The sequence below is a fragment of the Lithobates pipiens genome, unplaced genomic scaffold, assembly GCF_037356315.1.
Source record: "Lithobates pipiens isolate NorthernLeopardFrog02 unplaced genomic scaffold, aLitPip1_a1.2 Scaffold_13, whole genome shotgun sequence".
NCBI classification, from domain to species: Eukaryota; Metazoa; Chordata; class Amphibia; order Anura; family Ranidae; genus Lithobates; species Lithobates pipiens.
In genome coordinates, this window is record NW_027507718.1 from 486,632,934 (window position 1) to 486,660,003 (window position 27,070).

The 27,070-nt window shown below is 42.2% G+C and overlaps 1 long non-coding RNA gene across 1 annotated transcript; it reads left to right on the forward strand.

The window, feature by feature from the left end:
• The first annotated feature begins 8,086 nt into the window (after positions 1-8,086).
• Positions 8,087-15,738, forward strand: LOC143976191 (uncharacterized). Its single transcript, XR_013272557.1, has 3 exons — positions 8,087-8,412; positions 14,832-14,929; positions 15,026-15,738. It is a non-coding gene; the product is annotated as an uncharacterized LOC143976191 (long non-coding RNA).
• The last annotated feature ends 11,332 nt before the right edge of the window (positions 15,739-27,070 follow it).

Below are 27,070 nucleotides of genomic sequence, written 5' to 3' on the forward strand. Positions count from 1 at the left end.
CTTGATGTTTCTGGAGGGTCAGATCCAAAGACGTCTCCTGTACAATGAGATATATAGAGAGAGTGACAGGGGAGGTGTTCCCCCCACACACTGTGTATGCAAATACCGGGGAGATGGAAATTAGAATTCTCAGATCAGTGATCTGTGCTAGAAACACTCCAGTGGGACTCGGCTACATAATAAATCATTTGTCTTTTTTGTGTATTTTTAGCACATACTAATCACCTCCCTATAAATGACAACATGTTTATTCTACTTATAGAAGAGATCACAAAGGGTCTATTTATCAATGTTTTCACACAACCGTCACACATTTTTACATTGGATTAAATTATAAAATGATGAATTGTTGGTGAAAACATTGACACATAGACTCCTATAGCCCCTCTCACTGACAATGATAATTGTTACTTCTAGTCCACAAAGATCTATTCCCTGTGATATATGGGATCCTCCTTGTATATTGTATCTCCTTCATACAGCCCCCCTGGACATTTCCATTGCTTTAAAGTGGTTGTAAACCCTTACATATACCCAGTGAAGTGACTATCCTCAGGTGATACACAGAGATGAAACAAATCCTTCTACACAAGTCACCTCTATATATCTGCAGTCTATTCTTCTCTACATTTGTTCAAAGTCCTGGTGTGTTTTTCTTCCTTTCTTCCTCTGCAAAGTAAAGGCATAATGTGCTAGTATGCATCGCATCGCGTACCGGCAAACGGAGCCCACGCCGTCCCCGCTGCAGGCTGCAATCCATGTTCCCCCGTCTTCCTTCTGGGGCCAAGGACTCCGGCTGTGTGACTGGCTGGAGCCGCGTGACATCACTCCTGCGCATGCATGTGGGAGCCACCGGTTACTTTAGAGCGCATGCTTCAGTGACATCATCGGCGCAGTATACAGTAAATGTCACACATTTAGGAGATATTTGCAGTACCTATAGGTAAGCCTTATCCTAGGCTTACCAATAGGTACAAATGTTACAGGGAGGTTTACAACCTCTTTTAGTTCATGCATGTAACTTTTATATTGTACACTTTTTTCACGAAATGTTATTTTTAATGACATAGGGAAAAAAAAGCTCCTAATGAGATGCTTTTTAATGAGTTTTATCTGCCCTCTATTAAATCTAATGGAGCTCAGATTGTGCTCCATTGGCTTCTTTCCTGGCTAGACTGGATGGAGAAAGTGACAACCAGACCCAAAAGTCATGTTTTTCATGTCACTTAGTAGGAAGAGAAAATCAACAAATGGACATTCTCTGATCTCCCTCCCCTCTACCTGGTGGCACTTGCCATGCTGGTTTTGGGTCTTTCGATGGGAGCAGGGATGCAATCGCGGTATATTCTGGGGGGGTGAAACAGTGTTGCCAACTGTCTGTATTTTTACGTTCAGCCAGTAAAAAACAGGCACTTTTCTCCTGCCAGTAAATTCTAGTGACAAGAAAAGGTGCCAGTAAAAAATATGGCTGTGACACTTGGCTCAGAACTGAGCATGCGCAGTTCCAGTCCAGAGCTGGCCAAGACCATCTGAGTGCCTGCAACAGTGCGTTCAGGTGGTGCCAGTGGGGGGCGGGTCTGGTGGAGGTGGTGCCTGAGTGTGTCATGTGATGTCAAGGTGTAAGGGAGCTGAGTGGCCGGAGCCTCGTGTGCGGGTCTGCTGGTCAGTAGCAAAGCAAGCTGGGAGTGGGACTGTCAGTGCTGTTTGGATTGGAATAGACTGAAGGGACCCCCTGGCATGGATAGAGACTGTCACTGTGACTCAGGAGGGGATGTGTCGGTGAGGTGTCATCATCATCAGTACTACTGCACACTGCTGTCTATGTCACTGTGAGAGTCAATTTCATGTGTGAGTCCTGTTCCTGAGCTATTATTTTACAATATTGAAAATAAAAGAAGAGATATATTTTTTGCCTTAACTAATTATCAGCCCCCGCTGCAGTTGTACTATGGCAGGTTGGCTCCCCTGCGTGAATCACTGTCATTGTACGTTGGGCGCATATACGGCGATTTGTGGGCGCGCATGCCCATTCATGAGCGGGGGAGCCGACCAGCGACTCGATGTCCGCCGGTCACCAGGGATCGCTCCAGAGACAGGGAGAACAGGAATCTGTCAGTGTAAACAAACGCATCCCCGTTCTCACAGGGGAGTAGAGAGAGTTCTGATGTTCCTAGTGATTAGGAACAGTGATTCTTCTCCTCCTTCAGTCAGCCCTGCCCCCAAACAGTTAGCAACATCTCCCAGGGAACACATTTAACCCCTTGATCGCCCCCTAGTGTTAACCCCTTCCCTGCCAGTGACATGTATACAGTAATCTGCGGCTATTTTTAGCTCTGAACGCTGTATAAATGTCACTGGTCCCAAAAAAGTGTCAAAAATGTCCAATCTGTCAGCCACAATGTCACAGCCCCACAAAAAATTGCAGATCACTACTGTTACTAGTAAAAAAAAAAATAATAATAAAAATGCCATAAATATATCCCCTATTTTGTAGACGCTAAAACTTTTGTGCAAACCAATAAACATACACTTATTGTGATTTTTTTTACCCAAAATATATGTCTAAAAATACATATTGGCCTAAACTGACGAAGAAATGTTTATTTTTACATTTTTTGGGGATATTTATTATAGGAAAAAGTTAAAAATATTGTTTTTTTTTCAAAATTGTTGGTCTTTTTTTAGTTATAGGGCAAAAAATAAAAACGGCAGAGTCGGCAATCAGCGACTTTTAGTGGGACTGCGACATTGCTGCGAACAGATCGGACACTTTTGACACTTTTTTCAGACCAGTGACATTATTACAGCGATCAGAGCTAAAAATAGTCACTGATCACTGTATAAATGACATTGGCAGCGAAGGGGTTAACACTAGGGGGCGATCCAGGGGTTAAGTGTAGGCTTGTGCAATTCGTTTCGTAACGAATCGAAATTCGTCCGAAGTTAGCCATTTTCGAACATTCGGAAGCATTCAAATTTCCGAACAAAGCAATTGCAAATAAAACCGAATCCGAACTAAATTATCATAAATAGCGAATGCCTTCGGCATAATTCGTTAATGCGTTAACGTGGCAACAGCAAGTCGACTTGTGATCGTAATCGCATAACGAATAATTTAATTATATTCAAATCGATTCGTTTTATTCCCTAGTGAGCTACTAACAATTCGAAAGAAATTGATTCATCAGAATGTCCGATAAATTTAACGAATAGTGAAATGAAATCATTCATTATGCAAAACCACGAGTCGACTTGGTGTTGCATTAGTCCGCGTTAAAGCATCATTCGCTATTTGAGATAATTTTTTTCGGATTCAGTTTTATTCGTAATTGCTTTGAACGGAAATTCAAATGCATCCGAATGTCAGAAAGTTGCAAAATTCAGACGATTTCGAATACATCCGAATGCATCCGAATGTCCGAAAATTGCAAAAATCGGACGAATTTCAATGTGAGTGCATTCATTATTCCGGATATTAGTGAATTACAGTTTTTTAAGCCAATCAGTTGATTCTCTGGGGGCTGGATTACTGGCATGGAGTAATTTACAGTCCAATCAGATGATTTCTTTTGTGCTGGAGGTTGGATTAAGGGCAAAAGGTCACTGCATTGTGCATTCCACTAGTGGTAACTGAGTGAGAAAGGGAGTTTGAGCAGAGGAGGAGAGAAAATATTTGAGAAGTAGCAGAAGAGAGTCCAGTCTCGTAAAAAATTTTTGTCAAGATGGATTCAAGCTCTCAACATGAGGTTCCTCCTCCTGGTACCAGCAGCAGCAGCAGTGACACAGCAACAACAACCACTACCAGCACCTGTGAGTTTGTACTGCCATTGTCTGTGTCATGTATGTCAGCATCTGTATTGCTAGGCTCAGACAGTCATACTTCCACCACCAGTACACAACGTTCCAGTAGGCGTGTTAGGTCTCACAAGAGTACCTTTTCAATGGATAAGCAAATGAAGCAGCAGAAGCAGCTTGCCTGTCCTGTTTCAGTGCCTCAGCCAAAGCGTTCAGGCAGATCTAGCAGCTGCAAAAGGCCTAGCTCTGATAGTGCTATGCTAAGGCCACCCTCCAAACAGAAAAGGTCAGAGGGGGAAACTGTTGGTTCAAAATCCCCTACTAGCAGGGCTGAAAGGTCCTGCTCTGAGACTAGGAAGCAGTCGACATCTATTGCATGTCGTCGCCTTTTTCAGGATCTTCCCCCAAGAACCACCTGCACAATAACTACTAGTGCCAGTTGTGTCACCACCACCTCTGCTATGGGCACTTTGAGAAATGTGGTGACACCAAGTCTTTTTTACAGGAAAGGCACTACCACCTACACAGGCTTTTGATTCTGAGCATCCATTTAAGCAGCCTAAAAGTGAAATATTTGAATATGAGCAAGACATTTTGTGCGCTCATAGTCCCACCACCACCACTATTGCTACTCCCATTGGCACCACCATCATCACTGAAAAAATGACATCTACAGGTCATAGAAGTAATGAGGGAGATTTTTTAGTCACATTTCCCATTAGCCATCCGAGAGAAGACGGAGTTCAGCAGGTCCCCCCAACATCTGATGTTGATAAATCCTCCTTCGCAAACATGGAAGATTCAGATTATACCTTACCTTTTAATCTTGATCAGGAACCAAATATTTATGAGCCAGAATATTCTCCTTCCCATATTAAATTTGATTTCCCACTGTTGTATTCCCCTGAAAGAACGGCACCAGTGGAACCTGCCTCTCCTGTTCCGGTTGAGTCTCCCATAAACATTAGAGCCGCCAGCACAACTGTTAATCATCAAGTAACCTCCTTCACTATCCCTGACATGAGGCCACCTCCCATTTTATCACAAAAACACTGCAGCATAGCAGAGTGCACAGGTCAGGCTACAACCAAAATTAAGCAAGTTGCTCTAGCATCTGCGGCTGAAGAGGAAATTCTCTCTAAAAAATCTTCACCACACAGTGGCAGCACCCGTCGTTCTAAAATTTGGCAACATTTTGTGACAGTTGGTGATGGCCGCACAGCTACATGTAAAATATGCAGTAGAGAAGTCAGCCGTGGGAGACTGTTGGGTCATCTCACGAACGCTGGGATGAAGCAACACATGCTTAGCCACCATAGGCCAGTGGTGCTGAGGGAAGAAATGGGTGTGTCTCCCCCATCTACCACCACTATTACCAGCAGCAGTGTCAAAGTCACAGCCACTTCTGGAGCTACAGGTCGTAAAATGCTAAACAAATCCATACAGCCCACTATAGAACATTTTGGAGGGGTACATTACCGGGGTATGTGAAAACAGCAGTCCCGTAAACTTACACGCCTCATTGGACAACTTATAGCTGTTGGGGGGGCTTCTTTCAGTTTTGTGGAAGGGGAGCCCTTCAAGCAGCTGATGCAGGCTGTGGCACCACAATACCAGGTCCCTTCACGCACCACATTCAGTAGAACTATAGTGCCCTCGCTGTACCGGTCATGTGTTGGGGTTTTGAAGGATTTGCTGGGGAAGGCTGCAGGCCAACTGATTTATGAAGTGCTACAAGTGGGCATGGAAGCCTTCCTGTCCTTGACTGCCCATTGGTGGCAGCCCAATGAGTCGCAAGATATACAACCACCACCACAAACAATTGCAAGGTCAAGAAAAACCTCAAGTGCTGTGGCTGCTGCCACAGTGCACAAGACAGGATTGCACGCCTTCCTTCTCCATGCTGAGGTGATGGATCAGCAGCACACCTCACAGAATATTCTAAATGCACTTCAGAAAATGATAGGGAGGTGGCTAGGGGGACAGGCAGGCACTAATGTCAAAATGGGATTTGTTGTCAGTGATGGCGGAGCTAACATGACAAAGGCTATCCGTGATGGAAGATTTGTTGGTGTGCGCTGCTGTGCACACATCCTGCATCTAGTCGTTAGGTCTGCTCTTGATGATAACACTAACAGTAGAAGGTTAGCAGCACTTTTAGAGTCGTGCCGCAAAATTGCTGGTCACTTTCACCATAGTGTGAAGGATAGCCACCTTCTCAGGCAGGAACAGAGAAAGGCAGGCCTCGTGGAGCACTGCCTCAAACAGGATGTTGGAACGAGGTGGAACTCCACCTTACATATGCTAGAGTGTATACCTGAGCAACAGAGGGCAATTCACGCAATGGCATGTGAACATTTTATTGGTATTGCCAGACCACTAGGCAGGGAGGACTGGGTCATGATTGACCAAGTTGTCACAGTGCTCAGGCCTTTTGAGGATGTCACTGACAATTTAAGCCAAGAGAGTGCTAGCCTGGCACAAGTGGTTCCCCTCTTTCCACACCTTTCAAATAAAATAGATTCCTTCCTTTCCAATAGGGAACGATTGCCTGGTGGCAATATACTTGCTGAAGTTGATGCCCTTCTGAGGAAGCTGAAGGAGCAACTCAGTTGGCGCATAAAAGAGCTCATCGACTCTCGCCCCGAGTTCATGTTAGCCACAATTTGTGACCCAAGAATAAAAGGCAAGATAGCACTCCGCAGAAATACTCTCACCACCTGGAGGGATAGATTGATAGAGAGGGTACGTGAGAGGGAAAAGAAAATGGGATTACAGATAGAGGAGGGAGAAAAAGAGGAGCTGGAGATGTCTAATGATACTCTGTTAGCTGGTACTAGCAGCACTGCTGCCAGTGCTCGCTCTACCAGCTTTTTGGGCTGAGGCATTTGACAGTTTTGTGGCACCCACTGAACAGCCCCCTAGAAAAGAAAAAACTGCTGGTGACATAGTTAGGGCTTACCTAGCGGAACCTCCTTTGCCCCCCAGTACAGATCCCTTGAGTTTCTGGGATGAGAAGAAGGATGTGTGGCCTGCTTTGTCCTTGGTAGCCCAGGAGCTTCTTTCCTGTCCCTCAACCACGGTCCAGAGTGAGCGGGTGTTTTCTGTAACAGGAAATATATTATGCCCTCAGCGCTCACAATTGATGCCCCAGCTCTTAGAGCAGATGGCTTTTTTAAAAATCAACCTGCCAAAGCTTGGTTACCCTGCTCTTGACTTTGATGCTGAATAAAAAAATAATGCTCATCTATGATAACATAATCCCCTAAGGCCCTCATTCCATGGCAAATCATCACATGTCCCACCCTGACCATTTCCGTGAGGGCTTAAATGTCAGATATGGTAGTTATTCCATGTCTGACCCTATACCATCCTATCAAATTTAATGAACATCTGAGATGGTCAGGTTGAAAACAAAGTTCCATTTGGTTTGTGATGATTTGGCATGGAATGATCCCCTACTAAATCCCACCCCATACCTCCTGCCATGCTATTTTACTGCCCAAGGTTTTAGCTGCTGATCTGGTATTATAACTTAAAAGTTAGTTGTCCTTTTGAGACAACTGTGTCATTTAGTAGCATAATAAATAAATGGGACAGCTGTATCATTTGTACATTTAAATTAAAACTTTAAACCATTCAGTTTGTGAAACTTTCCTGCTGCAATAGTCCTGCTATTTCCATTCCACCTGCCTTCATCTCAAATCTCGAATACCTAGGACACTGGAATACAAATGCATTCCCTTTAAGTTCGGTATAAGCAGCACCATGAAGGTGAAAGGCAAACCGTTTGTCAGTACGACTGCACACATGGTCATGCAATATATCAGGAAAGCACACAGACCACGCATGAGTGCAAAAAGCACCTTGGAGGATTGCCTCCTGTCAGGGTTTCACTACCTGGACAGGTGTCAAAACTGTCTCAAGCTGCTGTATTTATGTACTTATAAGAAATAATGTTATACAATTATTCCAGTCCTTTTCATAATTTAAACAGTGCACTTTAAACACAATACCATTGGATTTTCTCCTAGTGAGTAGTTAGTTAAACCATTATTTGTATTTTTTAAGTTAAATCTGTTGTTGTTTTGGTTGTTTTGTTATGCAGCTTGCCAGCCAGGCTGCTTGCTTATACTTGTAGTACTGGTGGTGGAAATAATGGTGATACTGAGTCTGCTGCTAATATGCATACAGACACAGGAAAATGAAGGCCTCCAATGGTACTACGATTCTCCTATACTCCTACCACCAAAATGTTTTGGTTTTTTTCACCCTCTGATGGCACCTACATGATGGCAAGGCGATTTTGCTGCTAATATATCCCGTCCACCAAGATATTCATGTAATCTCCAGGCCACAGTGTTGGCAACATGGCACTTGTAAGTTGGCACTCTGAAAAGTCATCACCCACGACAAGGAAGGAAAGACTGTAATTGCGTTGCCGTGAGTCAGAAATAGGTGAGTACCTGCTCATCTGCCCACTTACTCCCCTATCCATCATTGATTTCCATTCATTTATGTAACTCTTGTTTTATTTGCCAATTTAGTGAAAGTACCACTGGAATGAGTGGATGAGGCTTCATCATGACAGACACATACAAGTCGAAAACTTCACAGGTATGTATTAACCATACACATCTTTTAGGATGTATGAATAATGGCAAACTTGTATGTAGGGATGCACGATTGCAGTATTGGATACGAGTAATTTTTTATCTGTACTTGTCTTCAATACCAAAGACCATTCAGGTGCATCCAGGTGCTGTTAGAGAGTGTGATGCCGGCTTCACAGCTTATCAGGAAGCCAGGCCTCCCGGATTCTTGATTGGCAGGGAAGCTGGCGCCAAGCTCCCTCGTGGCACCTGGACACAGGTAATGGTATTTGGTATTGACGAGTACAGATAAAAGATTACTCGTATCCAATACCGGTATCCATACGTGGAGGGAATCTCAAGTGATGCATGTTCCTTTCAAACATAAAATAAAGACAGCTGTATAGAACACTTTTCCAGGTCATTATATGTTGTAGTCCAAAGTTTCAGTAACAGAAATGGAAATAGTATTAGTCATCACGACATTACTACAACATATAATGATGCGGAAAAAGAAAAAGAATACTAAGGTCAGCGAGGCAGTATAATACCTAGCTAAACCTAAATGAAGTTGTTGGTGACAACTGGCAAAGATGTTCTTTTAACTGTTTACGTTGATTACCATGTGAGTTTTTATTAAGCAACCAGCTATGTAATAAAGTGTACAATGTCACATAATAATCAATATATAAGCACTAAAGTATGCTTTTATTAGGCAAAAATAATTTGCACAAACAATTGTAGAAAAAAAACATGTATATTAACACGTATACATATATACAACTATTAACAAAAAGGTGAGCTGAGCTGCCTTGGGTCCTGGAACAGAGGAAGAACTAGCCCTCAGATTTCCGAAGGAGAAGGTTCTCTGCTGCTCTGAGTACTAGCAGACGAGCTCCCAGGCAATGGAACATTGTGCCTGGAAATTGCTTCCATTAAAGAGAGTCTCAAATGCTTTAAAGAAACATATGTTTGTTTTTATTTTCATTATATAGCAAATATTTTATTTTTGCTACTCTTTTTTAAGTTCCACCCTAGTTACTGGTGGCCGATTGTAGTGGCGGTCGGATACTAAGATCAGATGCATTTCCAAATATTGTAGTAATAGAATAAACAATTATAGGTTACAATACAAACAGTGGGATCTATTTACTAAAGGAAAATACACTTTCCACTACAAGTGCACTGTAGATCTGAGGGGGACATGCAAGGAAAATAAAAAAAACAGAATGTTTGCTTGTACACGATTGGATGATAAAATCAGCAGAGCTCCACCTCATTTCAGAGTTTCTCCTCAGATTTACAGCGACTGCACTTCTGGGGAGGACATCCCCTCCAGCTGTTTGTAATAACAGACAAGCGGCTGCTTAGCAATATCGGTTGTTAAAAAACGGTACCAGATGATGTCTGTCGCTGCAGGCATCACCCCAGTACAACACCTTGAAGCACTATATTGGTAAGTTTGTCAACGATAACGATTATTACAAAAAAGTGGCCACCAATAATTGGTCGACCCCTAGTTTGAGGTGTGTGTATATGAACTTAAAAATGGATGGTTGTTAAATAGCTTTTTATGTGTTTTCTAATGCCTGTTTGTAAAGTGTGGATGATAATGGTGCCTCCTGTCCTGTTTCTTTATATTGGCAGCTTGCGTATTCTACTTACGTTGAGGAGTAAAGTGCCACTGCTTCCTGACAGAAGCTGATGCTGGAGGGTCCGGGATATGGCTCAGGCTTTCTGTTAAAGATAGAATAAAAGAGTTAAGGTAACCACTTCTGGACCAAGCCTATTTCTGTCAGTTACTGTTTACAATTTAAAATCATTATTTTTTGCTAGAAAATTACTAAGTACCACAAACATCATATATATATATATATATATATATATATATATATATATATATATATATTTGCACAGCGGCCTTTCAAAAGCAATTTTTGAGGAAAAATTTACTGAATTAAAAAAATAACTTTACAGTAAATTTATTTAGCCCAATTTTTAGGGATATTGCGATAGACAATGTTACTCCAAGTAAATAGAAGTTTAAAATTGCAAACACTCTTGGAATGGCGAGAAACTACAGTACTGAAGAATCACTATAGATGAGCATGGAAGTTTTGTTTTACGATTACCAGTTTAGAGTTACAGAGGAGATCTTTTGCTATAAATATTTCTCTCAATGTGAGGATTTGTGATTTGAACACCATTTACATTTGCGGACGCCACATATGTGTTTTCTTCGGTCAGCAAGCATGCGGGGCACTTTCAAATAATTTTTTTTGTTCTTATTTGTTTATTTTTTCCAATTTTACTTTAAAAAAAAAAAACAATCCCCAAATCCCTCCATTGCATGTACAAGTATTCAAAAAGCAAAAATCCTGTTTCTTTATATTGGCAGCTTCTGTATTCTACTTACGTTGAGGAGTAATGTGCCGCTGCTTCCTGACAGAAGCTGATGCTGGAGGGTCCGGGATATGGCTCAGGCTTTCTGTTAAAGATAGAATAAAAGAGTTAAGGTAACCACTTCTGGACCAAGCCTATTTCTGTCAGTTATTGTTTACAATTTAAAATCATTATTTTTTGCTAGAAAATTACTGAGAACCACAAACATTGTATATATATATATATATATATATATATATATATATATATATATATATATATACACTACCATTCAAAAGTTTGGGGTCACATTGAAATGTCCTTATTTTTGAAGGAAAAGCACTGTACTTTTCAATGAAGCTAACTTTAAACTAGTCCTAACTTTAAACAAATATACTCTTTACATTGCTAATGTGGTAAATGACTATTCTAACTGCAAATGTCTAGTTTTTGGTGCAATATCTACATAGGTGTATAGAGGCCCATTTCCAGCAACTATCACTCCAGTGTTCTAATGGTACAATGTGTTTGCTCATTGGCTCAGAAGGCTAATTGATGATTAGCAAACCCTTGTGCAATCATGTTCACACATCTAAAAACAGTCTAGCTCCTTCCAGAAGCTACAAAACTAACCTTCCTGTGAGCAGATTTCCTACAACGGTGTGTACTACTCCCTTCAGAGGACAGCACAAACAGGCTCTAACCAGAGTAGAAAAAGAAGTGGGAGGCCGCGTTGCACAACTAAGCAAGAAGATAAGCACATTAGAGTCTCTAGTTTGAGAAACAGACGCCTCACAGGTCCCCAACTGGCATCTTCATTAAATAGTACCCGCAAAACACCAGTGTCAACATCTACAGTGAAGAGGCGGCTGCAGGATTTTGGGCTTCAGGGCAGAGTGGCAAAGAAAAAGCCATATCTGAGACTGGCCAATAAAAGAAAAAGATTAAGATGGGCAAAAGAACACAGACATTGGACAGAGGAAGACTGGAAAAAAGTGTTGTGGATGGATGAATCCAAGTTTGAGGTGTTTGGATCACAAAGAAGAACAATTGTGAGACGCAGAACAAATGAAAAGATGCTGGAAGAATGCCTGACGCCATCTGTTAAGCATGGTGGAGGTAATGTGATGGTCTTGGGTTGCTTTGGTGCTGGTAAGGTGGGAGCTTTGTACAGGGTAAAAGGGATTCTGAATAAGGAAGGCTATCACTCCATTTTGCAACGCCATGCCATACCCAGTGGACAGCGCTTGATTGGAGCCAATTTCATCCTACAACAGGACAATGACCCTAAACACACCTCCAAATTGTGCAAGAACTATTTACAGCAGAAGCAGGCAGCTGGTATTCTATCGGTAATGGAGTGGCCAGCACAGTCACCAGATCTGAACCCCATTGAGCTGTTGTGGGAGCAGCTTGACCGTATGGTACGCCAGAAGTGCCCATCCAACCAATCCAACTTGTGGGAGCTGCTTCTAGAAGCGTGGGGTGCATTTTCTCCAGCTTACCTCAATAAATTAACAGCTAGAATGCCAAAGGTGTGCAATGCTGTAATTGCTGCAAAAGGAGGATTCTTTGACGAAAGCAAAGTTTGATGTAAAAACAATGTTATTTCAAATACAAATCATTATTTCTAACCTTGTCAATGTCTTGACTCTATTTTCTATTCATTTCACAACGTATGGTGGTGAATAAGTGTGACTTTTCATGGAAAACACAAAATTGTTTGGGTGACCCCAAACTTTTGAACGGTAGTGTATATATATATATATATATATATATATATATATATATATATATATATATATATATATAAATGTGTATTTGCACAGTGGCCTTTCAAAAGCAATTTTTGGGGAAAAATTTACAGAATTAAAATTTTTTTTTTTTTACAGTAAATGTATTTAGCCCAATTTTTGGGGATATTATGATAGACAATATTACTCAAAGTAAATAGATATCGAACATGTTATGGTTTAAAATTGCAAACGCTCTTGGAATGGCAAGAAACTACGGTACTTAGAAAATCACTATTGATGAGCATGGGATTTTTGTTTTACGATTACCAGTTTAGCGTTACAGAAGAGATCTTTTGCTATAATTATTTCTCTCAATGTAAGGATCGCGGCAATACCTCACAAGTGTGATTTGAACACCATTATGGGCACTTTCAAATAATTTATTTTGTTCTTATTTGTTTTGTTTTTCCAGTTTTACTTTAAAAAAAATCCCAATCCCCAAATCCCTCCTTTGCATGTACAAGTATTCAAAAAGCAAAAATCTGCATATTTGAATACTGTGGACTTTTTCATATCGGTGCCATTGGCAGCCATGTAAACGAGTACGTAACTTCTGAGTTACTACATTGGAGACTCGATTGAAGCCGATTCTGGCTTTGTTTGCGACTCTGGCATGCCGGCGGACGTGCCAAATGGTCGCTCCGGACTGGAGACCCGGGCAAAGTGGTGGAAAGCGGCAGGCGGGGGGCTTGTCGTATCCTCTCCCACTCCTTATGATGACAGCTGAGCAGCTTCGGAGCCGCATCGGTTGTTATCATAGCAAAGCCAACCACCAGATCTAAAAAGAGGTACCGGGGTGACGGCTGCAGCTGCTTATCACCCCGGTACAACCACTTCCTCAAAGCGCTGTACATATACATTGTTTTGTGGAAAGTGGTATGCTACAGGACTTATTTGGGCTTTAATTTTTTTTTATTCCCTTGCACAGTGTGCCATTTATTGGCTGAGAACAATCAACTAATCTCTCAGCCAGAGAATGGATGGCAGAGGATTGTCACCCGGCTTCGGCAGCACAGCAGAAGCCAGATGTCATAAATCTGACTTCATAACAAAAAAGGATCTTAGCAAGTCCCAGATAAGAGGACAAATCATTGCTAAATTGTGCTTTGACAGCCCCTCCTCTTTTATTTCTCAATCCCATTCTTACATCAGTTTCCTCAGTCCCCTGGCATATCACAATCCCCCTTCACATCACAGTTTACAGTAGTGTTCTGAACCTCCGTTCACAATGGTATCTTAATCTTCTCCGCCACCTTCATAGCACCTCCCCACAGCTTTGTCCATTGCCCTCCTTCACATCACAGCCCCCTGCAACTCTGGCTCCCTTCACATTACACAGCCCCCTGCATCTCTTGGCCCCTTCACATTACACAGCACCCTGCATCTCTGGGCCCCTTCACATTACACAGCACCCTGCATCTCTGGGCCCCTTCACATTACACAGCACCCTGCATCTCTGGGCCCCTTCACATTACACAGCACCCTGCATCTCTGGGCCCCTTCACATTACGCAGCACCCTGCATCTCTGGGCCCCTTCACATTACACAGCACCCTGCATCTCTGGGCCCTTTCACATTACACAGCACCCTGCATCTCTGGGCCCCTTCACATTACACAGCACCCTGCATCTCTGGGCCCCTTCACATTACACAGCACCCTGCATCCCTGGGCCCCTTCACATTACACAGCACCCTGCATCTCTGGGCCCCTTCACATTACACAGCACCCTGCATCTCTGAGCCCCTTCACATTACACATCACCCTGCATCTCTGAGCCCCTTCACATTACACAGCACCCTGCATCTCTGCCAGTTTCCCATCTTAACCTCCCAGCTCTGCCCCTGTCAGAATACAGCCTCCACAGCTCTGCCCCTTGCTACCTTATTTGGTCTCCCAGAGTTGGAGACACAGTGGGAGACACAGCAGCACTGAATAGCGGGTAGGAGCGGGAGGTGCTGAAGTTAACCAGCAGGTGATTGGTTGCTAGGCCTGCCTAGCAACCAATCACCTGCTGGTTAACTTGGAAAGTTATCTTCAAAAGCTCCGTTCTTGCCCAATATTCAGAGCTGCTGTGTCTCCCGCTGTGTCTCTGGCTCGGTGTGCAGAACGGCACATAAATGGCTGGACTGTGGCAGTCTGGATGGCACAGTGTCTCGGTATGCATTTAGTTCACAGTCCGCCATTTAGTGATTTCTGCTTTAAATGTTAAATAGATGTTTGTTATTATGTTTATTTATTATTATGTTTGCTTTGTGTTTATGTTAGGTACTCACCACTGCCAGAATATTGAGGGCAGGAACTTGGAGCTGATCCTTCCACAGATGACGTTGCTCGATCTACAAAACATGAATGTAAAGTAAAACGTAAGTCTTGCATGCGTAGTCATAAAAAAAAAAATAGTGAGCTGGAAACAACATATAACTGCAATATATAATGATATATTTTATTTTACTCACCAGCTCTCTGATGCTCGGCTGGACCCTTTCTGCTGACTCCAGGGACATCCTCGTCTGCAAGCAGGCCATCTCTCAGCTCTGCCCCCCACTGTCTGAAGACCACAGCCTTTCCTCCAGTAGACTGGGCCAGAAGATGCTTCTCTATCTTTTTATTAACTGACACCTGACAATCATAAAACCTGCAAATGAAAAAAATAAGATACAGTATAGTTAAAGCGGTAATAAAAACCCGCACATTTTTTTTTTTTTTTAAACCTGCAAAGCAAAAGGCATAATGAGCTAGTATGCACCGCATACTAGCTCATTATGAAATACTTACCTTAGAACGAGGCCCCGACATCTGGCCCGATCCATGCCGAGGGAGCTGACATGCTCCCTCTGCGTTTCTTCCGGGTATCGCGGCTCCGGCGCTATGAGTGGCCGGAGCCGCGATATCGTCACTCCCGCGAATGCGCGCGGGAGATTTCATTCCGGCCGGCCGGCCACTGCCGGATTTTCAGGCCGAGAATACCCTTGTGCGCATGCGCCGCTGCAGTCAGCGGCGCATACCGAGGGGAATATCTCCTAAACCATACAGGTTTAGGAGATATTTTTTTTACCTACAGGTAAGCCTTATTATAGGCTTTCCTGTAGGTAAAAGTTAAAAAATTGAGTATACAACCACTTTAATACACGTTACAACAATATTATTTTTATTTTACATGTTACTTTTCTGTGGCTGTGCCAAAAAAATATTTGTGTTACGTTCAAAACAGTTTATTGACTATATATTGACTATATTGTGTATTTTTCACATATATGTGGTGTGCTCTAAGAGTGATATAATATTTGAATAATTACCTGTGCCTGACACCAGAGGTGGCCCTGCGAACCTTGGAGACTGCATTCACTGAGTCCCGGACTCGTTCCCAGGCTGCTCTCTTCGCCGACGTTGAGACATTTAGGCTGAAGAGTCTCAGTTTGTCTCTGTTCACTGCAGCAACCAATGCAGAATTCTCCTCTAGGGTAAATACGGGCCCCCTTGATCTTCCCTGTCTCTTGGTTCGCTGGTGATGCTGCAGGTCGGCGTCAGAGATCTCTTCTGATGTAGGGGTGGACACTTGCCTCTTTTTTTGGACATGCACCCGCTCCACTCCACCTCCATGGGCATGCTCTCTTCTATGCCTTGGCTCCACTCCACGCCTCCGTTCACCTCCACTCTTCCTCTCCCCTTCACGCCTCTCCTCTCCTCCAATCCTCCTCTCCCCTCCTTGCCTCCTCTCCCCTCTATGCTTCTTTTTCTCTACTCTCCCCTTCACACCTCCTCCCCCCTCCTCTTTCCTCCACGCCTCCTCTTCTCAACCCCCACTGATCCTCCTCTCACCTCCACTCCTCTCCCCTCCACGCCTCTTCTCCCCTCCACGCCTCTTCTCCCCTCCACGCCCCTCCTCCCCTACACTCCTCCTCTCCCCTCCATGCCTCCCCTCCACTACACTCCTCCTCTCCCCTGAGTCCCCTTCTCCACTCCTCCGCTCCCCTCCACTCTCACACGTCCATTCTCACTCCCAGACATTCTAATTTCACCAAAAGCACCAAACCACACAAAAACAAACACAAATTTAACAAGAAAACTCTCTGCTCCTCCCTCACCACACCACTATACAACCTCTCAAAATGGCATACAGGGGCGGAGACTATAGCCACATGTCAAAAACGAAAGTAAAAAAATCGAGATTTCGAATAGTTACGAATAACCGTGATGTATTAGAAAAGTACAAATCCATTCGTAGCATGCAGCACCGCAGCGCCACTGTCAGTCTTGTCAGACGTGTAAATTTACGAATAAACGTCAACGAACAGAAAAGGTTACGAATGTACGAATCCATTCGAAGCACGTTAGACAGCGCCATTGTATGAGAGACACGTAAAATTACAAATCAACAAACAAAAAAAAAAAGTAATGAATTTACGAATCCATTCGAAGCACGTTAGGCAGCGCCATTGTAAGAGACTGAAAATTACGAATCAACTAACAAAAAAAAAGTCAAGAAAGTAGGAGTTGTGTCCACAATCAACGGAAAAACAACGTACTCTACGGAAAGTACGAATTATAAATCAACTAAATATAAGGCCTTCAGAAATACGACTCATTCCGATTCAACGAAAAACCTTACTTGCGAAAATAAGAATTAGTCCGAACACGAAAATCCCGTTTTACGAAATTACGAATGACTACGAATCAACGTTAGGCAGTGCCATTGTAAGAGACTGAAAATTACAAATCAACAAACAAAAAAAAGTTAAGAAAGTAGGAGTTGTGTCCAGAATCAACGAAAAACAACGTACTCTACCGAAAGTATGAATTATAAATCAACTAAATATAAGGCCTTCAGAAATACGACTCATTCCGATTCAACGAAAAACGTTACTTGCGAAAATACGAATTAGTCCGAACACGAAAATCCTGTTTTACGAAATTACGAATGACTACGAATCAACGGGAACGGAAAGAAACGAAACAGAACTAAACAAATTTTTTAGTTGTGCAAAAGTCTAGTTAAGTGTTCCCTAGAGAGGTGTTTCTAACTGTGGGGGAGGGGACTGACTGGGAGTAGAGAGAGATTGCTGTTCCTGATCACTAGGAACAGACGATCCCTCTCTACTCCGCTGTCAGAACGGGGATCTGCTTTGTTTACACTGGCAGATCCCTATTCTGGCTCTCTGTGGAGCAAATCAAATCATTTACCATGGCAAGCGGTGCTTACAATGATCAGCTTGTATTTGTTGATGTAAATCTTTATCCCAAAGGAATAAAACTGTTGCTGTAACTGCTTATAAAGTATTATCTGGAGTTTGGCGTTAATTTGTTAGCCAATTCCATGTAAATCTGCTAATCTAATCCAGGAGGTGTGTTACTGGTCAGATCACCAGGTGAAAACATAGGAAATAGCCTACAAAAAGAAAAAAAATGCAGTCACCACATCTAATTATCAGTAATCTGTCATAAATTACATTTTCTGTTTTGGGTTTAATACAGTATAGTGGAGTCTCCTTAAGGCAGAAAATGTATTACTGACGGGACCATCAGGTGAAAATGAAAGGAAAAAAAGTCTAAAAAGAAAACAAATGCAGCCACCACATTTAGGGATTGGTAATCTCTTCTCCGTCATCCAAGCTGTTCTGTGGAACTGAACTCCGGCCTTCCCTCCAGTCTTGCACAGTTGTAGCGGCTCCTCTCCTGGACTGAAATTACTTACTCTGATCTCACTGCACACTGTGAGCTTCTCACAATGTACATTAGAAGCTGCAGCAAGTCAGATAGAGTCCTCATCATTTCCTGGCTGGAGGAAGCCCAGACATTTCCTCCCCAGACTTAGTGTCCCTGCCCCTCCCCCCTTCATTCATTGGATTTTAGTTCTCTCAGTCATGGCGGTTCACTGTCACATGTGGGCATTACTTTGGGCATGGGAGGGACCAGGGAAGGGAAATATAAACAGATAAAACTTCGGCTGTAGGGGCGTGGTTTGGCACGCAATATGGACGGCTGCAGTGTGACTGAGCTCCGGGACGCTGAGAGGCCAGGGACCCGAAATATACCGCCGGACAGGTGATTATGCCCAACTGAAAAGGGGGACTCACGGCCACATACTCCGCTCCCTGGGGACACCAAAGAGGAAGATCTCACCCACAAATCTAAACAGATACAGATACAGCGGCGGAGGGAGACCTTCCAAGATGGCATGACACACAGGCTCAATATGGAAGAAGACATAGAGGGTGACAAGGTGTCCTTGCCAGCATCTGAGGATTTGGCAGCAGGTAACATTGATAAAGACAGACCTCTGACCTATGCAAGCAGGACTGGCATTGCTGCAGACATTTAAAGATCATTTTCCTCGGCCATTATTGACATTAACACAGAATTGCTGAGGCTCTGTGAACAAATGTCTGTATCTGAATGTGCGGGGAAGAGGAGAGATAGAGCACTGATCAGATTAGATGACAATGTCACCTCACACACCCAGCATCTGATCCACATGAATAGACACCTGGAGGACTTGGATAACCGGGGAAGGAGACACAACATAAGAGTCAGAGGGATATCAGAGTCTGTCCCCCTGACCAAATCAAACCAGTATTAACTTCCATCTTTAATAACTTGCTGAATAGCCCTGAACAATCCCCCATAGATTATGACAGAGCTCTCAGGCCCGGGGCTCCGGATGATAATCCACCCAGAGACATAATTTGCTGTCTCCCTAACTTTGGCCTGAAAGAAGACATCCTACAGAAAGCAAGATCTAGGGATCAGATCCTGTTCAGTGATGTCACAGTTCAGTTATTCCAGGATTTGTCTCCCATCACATTAAAGAATAGAAGGGCTCTGAAACCCCTCCTGGAAGTGCTGAAGGAGAAAGGTATAAATTATAGATGGAAGTTCCCTTTGCATTACAAGCTTCCATCATGGGTAACAATACATGCTCAATGTCCCAGAGGAACTGAAAAGATTCTGTGAAAACCTCCAAATCGCACCAGTGGAACTACCAGACTGGTACGCTGAATTATTCTTACCCCCTGAGATCAATAACCCGCAATTTGGATTTGGATCAACACCTACTCATTTGCCCTTTCCACAGGGGAAAACTCGCAGAAACGCCAATAGAAGCTACTATGACTCCCCTCTTCCTCTACATGTGCTAAAAGTCAGAGGCCAAAATGAGCAAAATATATCTGAGCCTTTTACACACTCATAACTCTCAGCCCATTACTGGATAATGTCTGTTGCAAGTTGCCATTTTTCCTTAAAAAGTTTTGTTTATCCACACTTCTTGCTCTATGTACCTTGTTTTTTATATATATACATTCTCATGAAGTTCCTAATATTGCAAACGCATGAGAATTGCAAAAGAATATAACTGAATAATTTAAATGAAACAGACTGCCATTCATGAACAGCCACTAGAGGGTGCTAGCACACAAGTAATGACTTTACTACAAATCTGACTTACTGAACTCATTTCTAGAAATGAACATCAACTGCACCTAGCAGATCTTCTCCCCCTGGGATGGATACTACAAGAGATCCACATTGTCTCTAAGCGTGTGACTAAGCCCGATTGGTACATTTACACTGATATACCTATTAGAACCTGCCACACGATTCTTTAGAAACCATCATCTGCTAATGATCTGTGGCCTGGGATAGAGCTTTTTTTTGTTTGGACAGAAATAGGCACCTAATATAAGGACTAATTTCACTTTGTGTGGAATCATTTCAGGTACCTGAACTTGCTAAAGTAAGGGATTGACTTGATCCACTTAGGTATGGAAGTATACTGCTTAACGACTCTTTTTCTGTTTGTTTTTGCTTCTCTGTTTTTTCAAAAAGGGTTTGCTGGACAGGGGTTAGAGAACAGCATAAGCTGAGGCATTTCTGCTCTCTGACCCTTTTCACCCCCCAGGCAGTTTGTGTTCAATTTACTTATTGTTTAAACCTAGGTTGGAAACTATGAACGTGCACTCCCTCTTCAGGAATCCTTCCAGAAAACCCAGCCGAACAGTGAGTACACTAAATAATTACCTTACATATGACTCAGGGTGAGGATACCAAACACATGATTAAAGTGGTTGTAAACCCTTACAACACACTTTGACCTACAGGTAAGCCTAGATTAAGGCTTACCTTTAGGTCCAAGAAATATCTCCTAAACCTATGCGGATTAGGAGATATTTACCGAAAGACAGGCACCTCTGTCTACGGCGCATGCACCGTAGATAGCGGCGCACAGGTACACTGTCAACAGCAAATATGCCACGCGTGGCGGCTCCTGTGCGCATGAGCGGGAGTGACATCATCGCGGCTTCGCCGAATGACAGCGGTTACATCGCTGGCTCCTGTGTCAGGTAAGTGACACATAATGGACTACTATGTGATGCATAGTAGTCCATTATGCTTTACCTTTGCAGGGAATGAAAGAGGAAGTAAACTCATCAGGGTTTACTTCCTCTTTAAGATATGTCCATATCTACTGTATTGGAAATATTCTCTTTGCCTCGAGTCACTCATCACACAGAACTGCCATTCTGCCCATACTCACTAGAGGGCGCCCTCTGTTCTTCCTGAGATGGAGAACACGACATTGTACATATTCTAAGAGAACAAACGATCATCAGCTATCGCAGTGTTTCTCAACTCTAGTCCTCAAGGTGCCCCAACAGGTTATGTTTTCAGGCTTTCCCTCAGATGAAACGGCTGTGGTAATTACTAAGGCAGTGAAACTGATCAAATCACCTGTGCAAAATAATGGAAAGCCTGAAAACATGACCTGTTGGGGCGCCTTGAGGACTGGAGTTGAGAAACTCTGAACTATCGCAATGATCTGCTTCAGCCCCAGGGGGAACCTTGAATTAAAATCTGAGGTCTGTTATATGAGGTTCCTATGTTCATAGTTTTCCTTCCCATTATTTTTGCCCTATCTTCATTTTTTATCTCATGTGGTAATTGAATAGTATTATTACTACTACAAAAGGAACAAATAGATTGACCATTTCCATACTAAAGGTACACGCCCTACCTCACTGTTTTTTGCACCTACTGCAGAACATCGATCTCTCTCGTAAAATATGACTTTTGTTATTGCATTTTGTTTTTCAAAAACAGACGGTTTAAGAATTCTTTCTGATGTTGCACACACAAATTCCCGGGTCTCTCAGTTTCACATGAGACAGGTTTCGAAATTCTAGTTCATAACAGCAATACTTTTCTTAGTAATCACCACATTACTGACGAACCTCCACTACCGCACCTCCCACCCACCCCTCAGAGTCTAAATTAGTGCCTTGTTATTCTAGGCTACTAACCGGCTCCCCACCTCCTAGGTGGGATTTGAGCAACCATTCAACTATACCCCCTTGTTTCTCACTCTCTTCACCCTTCTACTCCTATAAAAACCCCTCTGTTTTCTCTACCCAGCTCTATACTTCCCTATTCCTTTTCTTACATATTCTACAACACACCCCACTCTTGGAGCATATAAGAGGTCTTCAGAATGACATATAAGTTAACCTTCATTCAGATAAAATTTACCTACATACTGTAAATGCTTCTCGCTAACTGACCAGGTAGAATACAACATGGCATACACACTTTTGCGGAAATCACCAACCCTAATCTCTCACAACATTAATGGCCTTAACATACCCGAGAAGAGGTCTACATTACTAAAAGAACTTAAAAAAACCCTCCCGTACATTGTCTTCCTACAAGAGACCCATTTTAAAAGCAAACAATTTACAGACAACGTATTTACAAAAATGTTTCACGCCACTATCCCCTTTTAAATTAAGGGAGTCTCCATTTTAATCAACAAAGATTCACCTTTCAAAATACAACAACAACTTATAGACCCTGAAGGACGTTATCGTTTCCTAAAAGGTGATTGGGCGGGATCCCCTATCACACTGTCAAACGTATATTTTTCAAACAAGGCCCATATTCCATTCTGCCTTAAGGTTATAGATGAACTAAAATGGTTTGCAGAGGGATGCATCATGCTGGAAGGTGATTTCAACATCCCTCTCTCCCCTCTTAAATACACATCAACAGGTCATACCATAATAACAAACAGGATCCTTAGACACATCAAAACGCTCCTAAGCTCCCTATCCTTAGTGGACACATGGGGGCTAATTCATACCACCGTGTAAGATTATACTTTTTTCTCCCCCCAACACAAACGATACACTCGGATCAAGTTAATTCTTATTTCACAAAGAGACCTGAATAACCTACAAACAGCTGAAATAGGTATTATTTCCCTTTCAGATCACGGCCTCATGGCTATCTCCATGAGATTCGATCCTCCCAAACAATCAACCTTCAACTGGAGACTTAACACCTCACTCCTGACTGACCAAACTGTGAAGGACGAAATACACAACGCAATCAATGAATATTTCAGAAATAATGTAGATACAGACACTAACCCTTTAAACAACTGGGAGGCCCACAAAAGTGTTATAAGGGGAAACCTTATGAAATGGGGCGCCAGGAGAAAAAAAGAGAAAGAAATTGCTAAACTAACCTCACAAAAGGTTTGGAATAGGGAGTATAAAATAGCCGCTTACGCAGATGACCTCTTGTTTTTTTTTTAGCACATCCACATGTCTCTGTCTCCAGTCTCGAAAAAAGAAAATTAAATCCTTCGGATTTATCTCCAACTTTAAAATTAACAAATCAAATTCTGAAGCTGTAAATAATCTCCCACCAATCCAACTTAAACTAATGAAGGACAATTTTAATTATAAGTGGGAACAAAATACGCTGAAATATCTTGGGATAAATGTAACTAACAACATAGATTCACTTTACCATAATAACTACACACCCCTACTAACTTCGCTGATGAGAGATTTTCAAAAATGGTCCTCCAAAACTTTTTCGTGGTTTGGTAGAGCTTCGATTAAAAAATTACAGTTCTTCCGAGTTTACTTTATCTTTTCAATGTCCTCCCCATTAGAATTCCTGAGGCCTTTTTTTTACCAATCTCCTCAGAGCACAGAGACGCTTTTTATGGGCAGACAAGAAACTGAGAATAAGGCTCAACTTATTGACACTTCCCAAAAACAGAGGAGGAATAGGACTTCCGAATTTCAAAAAATATTACCAAGCATCCCACATTACAAGAGTAATAGATTGGCACTGCCCTGGCTCGAACAAAGACTGGATACAATTAGAGCAAAAATTAACCCCAAATAACCTACTTTTCTATTCTTGGTCAATACACTCCAAAACAGACAAAAATTTTAACAACCCTTTAGTTGCAAACACACTGAACATTTGGCATAAAGTGGCAGGTGAATACAATCTTGCCTCTATTCCCGGACCATTTACTCCAATCATTATTAACCCCGGCTTCATCCCAGGCTTGCAATTGGAAAAAATACTGACTCGCATGGCCTCTCAGTGTCAAACAGACTCCAAGGTCAAAGCTTTGGATACTTTGCAAGCAGAGTGGGACGGACCATTTCCTGGCCTCTGGTTCTATATACAATTAAAGGACATCCTGACAAACAGCAAATATAGAGTATCATACTGCCTACCAATGTCTCCTTTTGAGAATCTTTGCTGTAAAAGATCCCCAGTGGCTAATACCACATCCCCAGCCTACTGTTGGCTAAACCAAGCTCAGAATTCAGATGACGCAAAACATAAAGAGAAGTGGGAAAATGACTTAAAAACTAAGATCTCTGTTAAACAATGGGAGAAGGCATGTATTATGACTCACAAGTGCTCTTTGAGCACCAAATATCAAGAGATCTCATACAAAATCCTTACACAATGGTATGTTACTCCTCAGAGAGCCAGGAGGTGGTCCCCCACAACCTCAGACACTTTCTGGCAATGTGGCGAAGAAATTAGCACCTTTCTCCACATTTGCTGGGAGTGCCCTTTAAGCCTGGATTACTGGGATGAAGTTAAAAAATGGATTAAGTTCATCACGAAAACCAAACTAGAACTTACCGCAGCTGCATGTTTGATTAATGTGAATAACTTTACCATAGGCAAATATAAGAGGCCTCTTACCAGACATCTCCTATTAGCAGCTAAAACACTTATCCCCCTCCACTGGAAGACCACACATGTACCCAACATTAAGGATTGGTTAGACAGAGTAAACTACATTTACAGAATGGAGGAAATCGCTGCCATGAAAAAAGAGAACAGCACTCATTTTAATAATACCTGGCAACTGTGGTTGTTATTCTCCTATTCTCCTGAATTCCAAAGACTCAGCGTGTAATATATCACACATCAAAGATTGCCGTTATGATGACCTCACGACACGGAATTCAAACTGTGCCCCAACATCACTTCAATGTGATCCTATAAAGTGCTAACCAAATTTCAGATTATGCAACCTGTATGTCAAATTGGTAATATGTCATTTCTTACTAAATTCTTTTAAACTCCATCCGCTATGCTCCTTCTCCCTCCTCCCACCTTCCCTCCTTTCTCTCGCCCGTCTTCATCTCTCCCTCCACCCTAACCCCTTTCTCTTGACTATCTCTACCACATTTATTTGCTCCAAATATTATCTACTCACTCACCTGGCTTTGTTATCTGCCTAGGTTATATGTAAAATGACAACGATATTGTCACTGATGTATGATTCTGAAATACACTTGTATTATTATTTGTTTTGTAATAAGCTTTAATAAACCTTTGATTGAGAAAACAAAAAACATCGGCTGTAATAGAGAGACCTGCTGGTCATGTTTGTATTCTGAAGGTTTCCTCATAATTGTGTATACATGTTCAGGGCCGTATCAGGAGAACCCTGTGCTGGGATTATTGATTTCTTGGGTAATGAGGGCATTTTAGCTACATATATTTTTCTTTTATTATCATGTGTGTTCTAGTTTCCCTTTCTTGTTGGTATGAAAGTTCTAAGTCTTACGTGTTCATGGCACCCAACTGTCCCTGATCTGTATAGTTGCATATAAAATGCACTACTTATCTATCAAAAAGTGCTTCCAAGTGCTAAACCTTTCATCCAATTTCTAAATTGCTGCATCTTTAAACTCCAAAATCCAATATAAATGTATAGTAGTGGTAAAAAAGCACTTTGGGGGTTTAACCAATCATTTTATTTTTGTGCGATTCTCCTTTAAGGGGGTGTGTCCTGTGTCCACATACTTCTGCCAGTAGGTGCCCCTCATTCCCATCTCAGAAAGTTGTGAGGTATACATGCTGAGTGATGTGCGGATGTCATTTTTTCTTTGGAAATTTCCCGTTATATACTGATTTTCATTATTTTGGAGATACTTTTTTTTTATCCAGAAAAAAGTTTATTAAAGTAGCCATATAAATACATGCCAAAGCCACATATATATTCAGTCAACAAGGGCATCAAACTTGCTTAATTTAGCAAACTGTACAATTCTTGATCTCGCCTACATCATATATTCTTCTATACATTTCATGCCCATCTTAATTTTTCCTCCAACCATGTTCTTTAATCAGGGTCTTACCATCAACAAAGAATTTTGGAGATAATTTACAGTGTAAATTTATAACATTTTACAAACTCTCACATTGACCCCATAGATCTCCAATTGTGACATATTAATTGGTCGTTACAGATTTTTTAAAACTTTTGTGTCTCTTTGCTCCGCCCGGTATTCTTGTGTATACGATGTGCTCTATACAATACAAATAACACAAATAAGTGGATCCTGGTAGTGAGATCTTCGGAATTTGCTCCACCAATGGGGTGTAAAATACACAAATCTTCTCTGCGGACAAATTCCCATCTTTTATTCAGTGACATGAATACACAGAAGGGGTTATTTAATAAAACTGGAGAGGGTAAAATCTGGTGCAGCTCTGCATAGAAACCAATCAGCTTTCAGGTTTTATTGTCAACACTTAGCCCTTTTGTGCCGAAGCCTTACAAACCTTTAAGGGATTTCAGATGCTGAGAGGCGAGGTTTATGATCATGTGACTGTCATGATTGGCGATAACATGATTGGAACGTTCCCAATTGCAAAAAGCGATCAGGAATTTTCTGTTAACCATTTTTAACTGTTTTGGGAATGTGCAGGGCACGCGCTCTCGGCACAGCTGTGTCTGCAAATATGCGGCCTCTCGCCACTGAGGCCCACCCACCGAGAGGTCCCATATCTGTGTACTGTCGGTGCCTAGGGACTAATTGAACAAACTGAAGTTAGAAGCTGATTGGCTGCCATGCACACCTGCACCAGATCTGAGTGCTCCAGTTTTAGTAAATCTCCCTCATAATCTTATCAGATGGATGGAAAGAACAAATACTCCTCTGAAATGCGATGCTGGTTTATATTATTATCCATTCACACCTCTCTGATCTGTTGTGCTACAAAGCCTTCAAGTGTTTGTAATGGTTCACATAAATAAATCATTGTCTCCCAGTGTTGTTGTCTTCCTTACAGAATACTGAGTGTTATGTATGACTGTGCAGTGTTCTCTCCCCATGCTGATCTATGTCTTCATGTGTGATAGAGGAAGGAGGTTTTTGTACGGCTCTGTA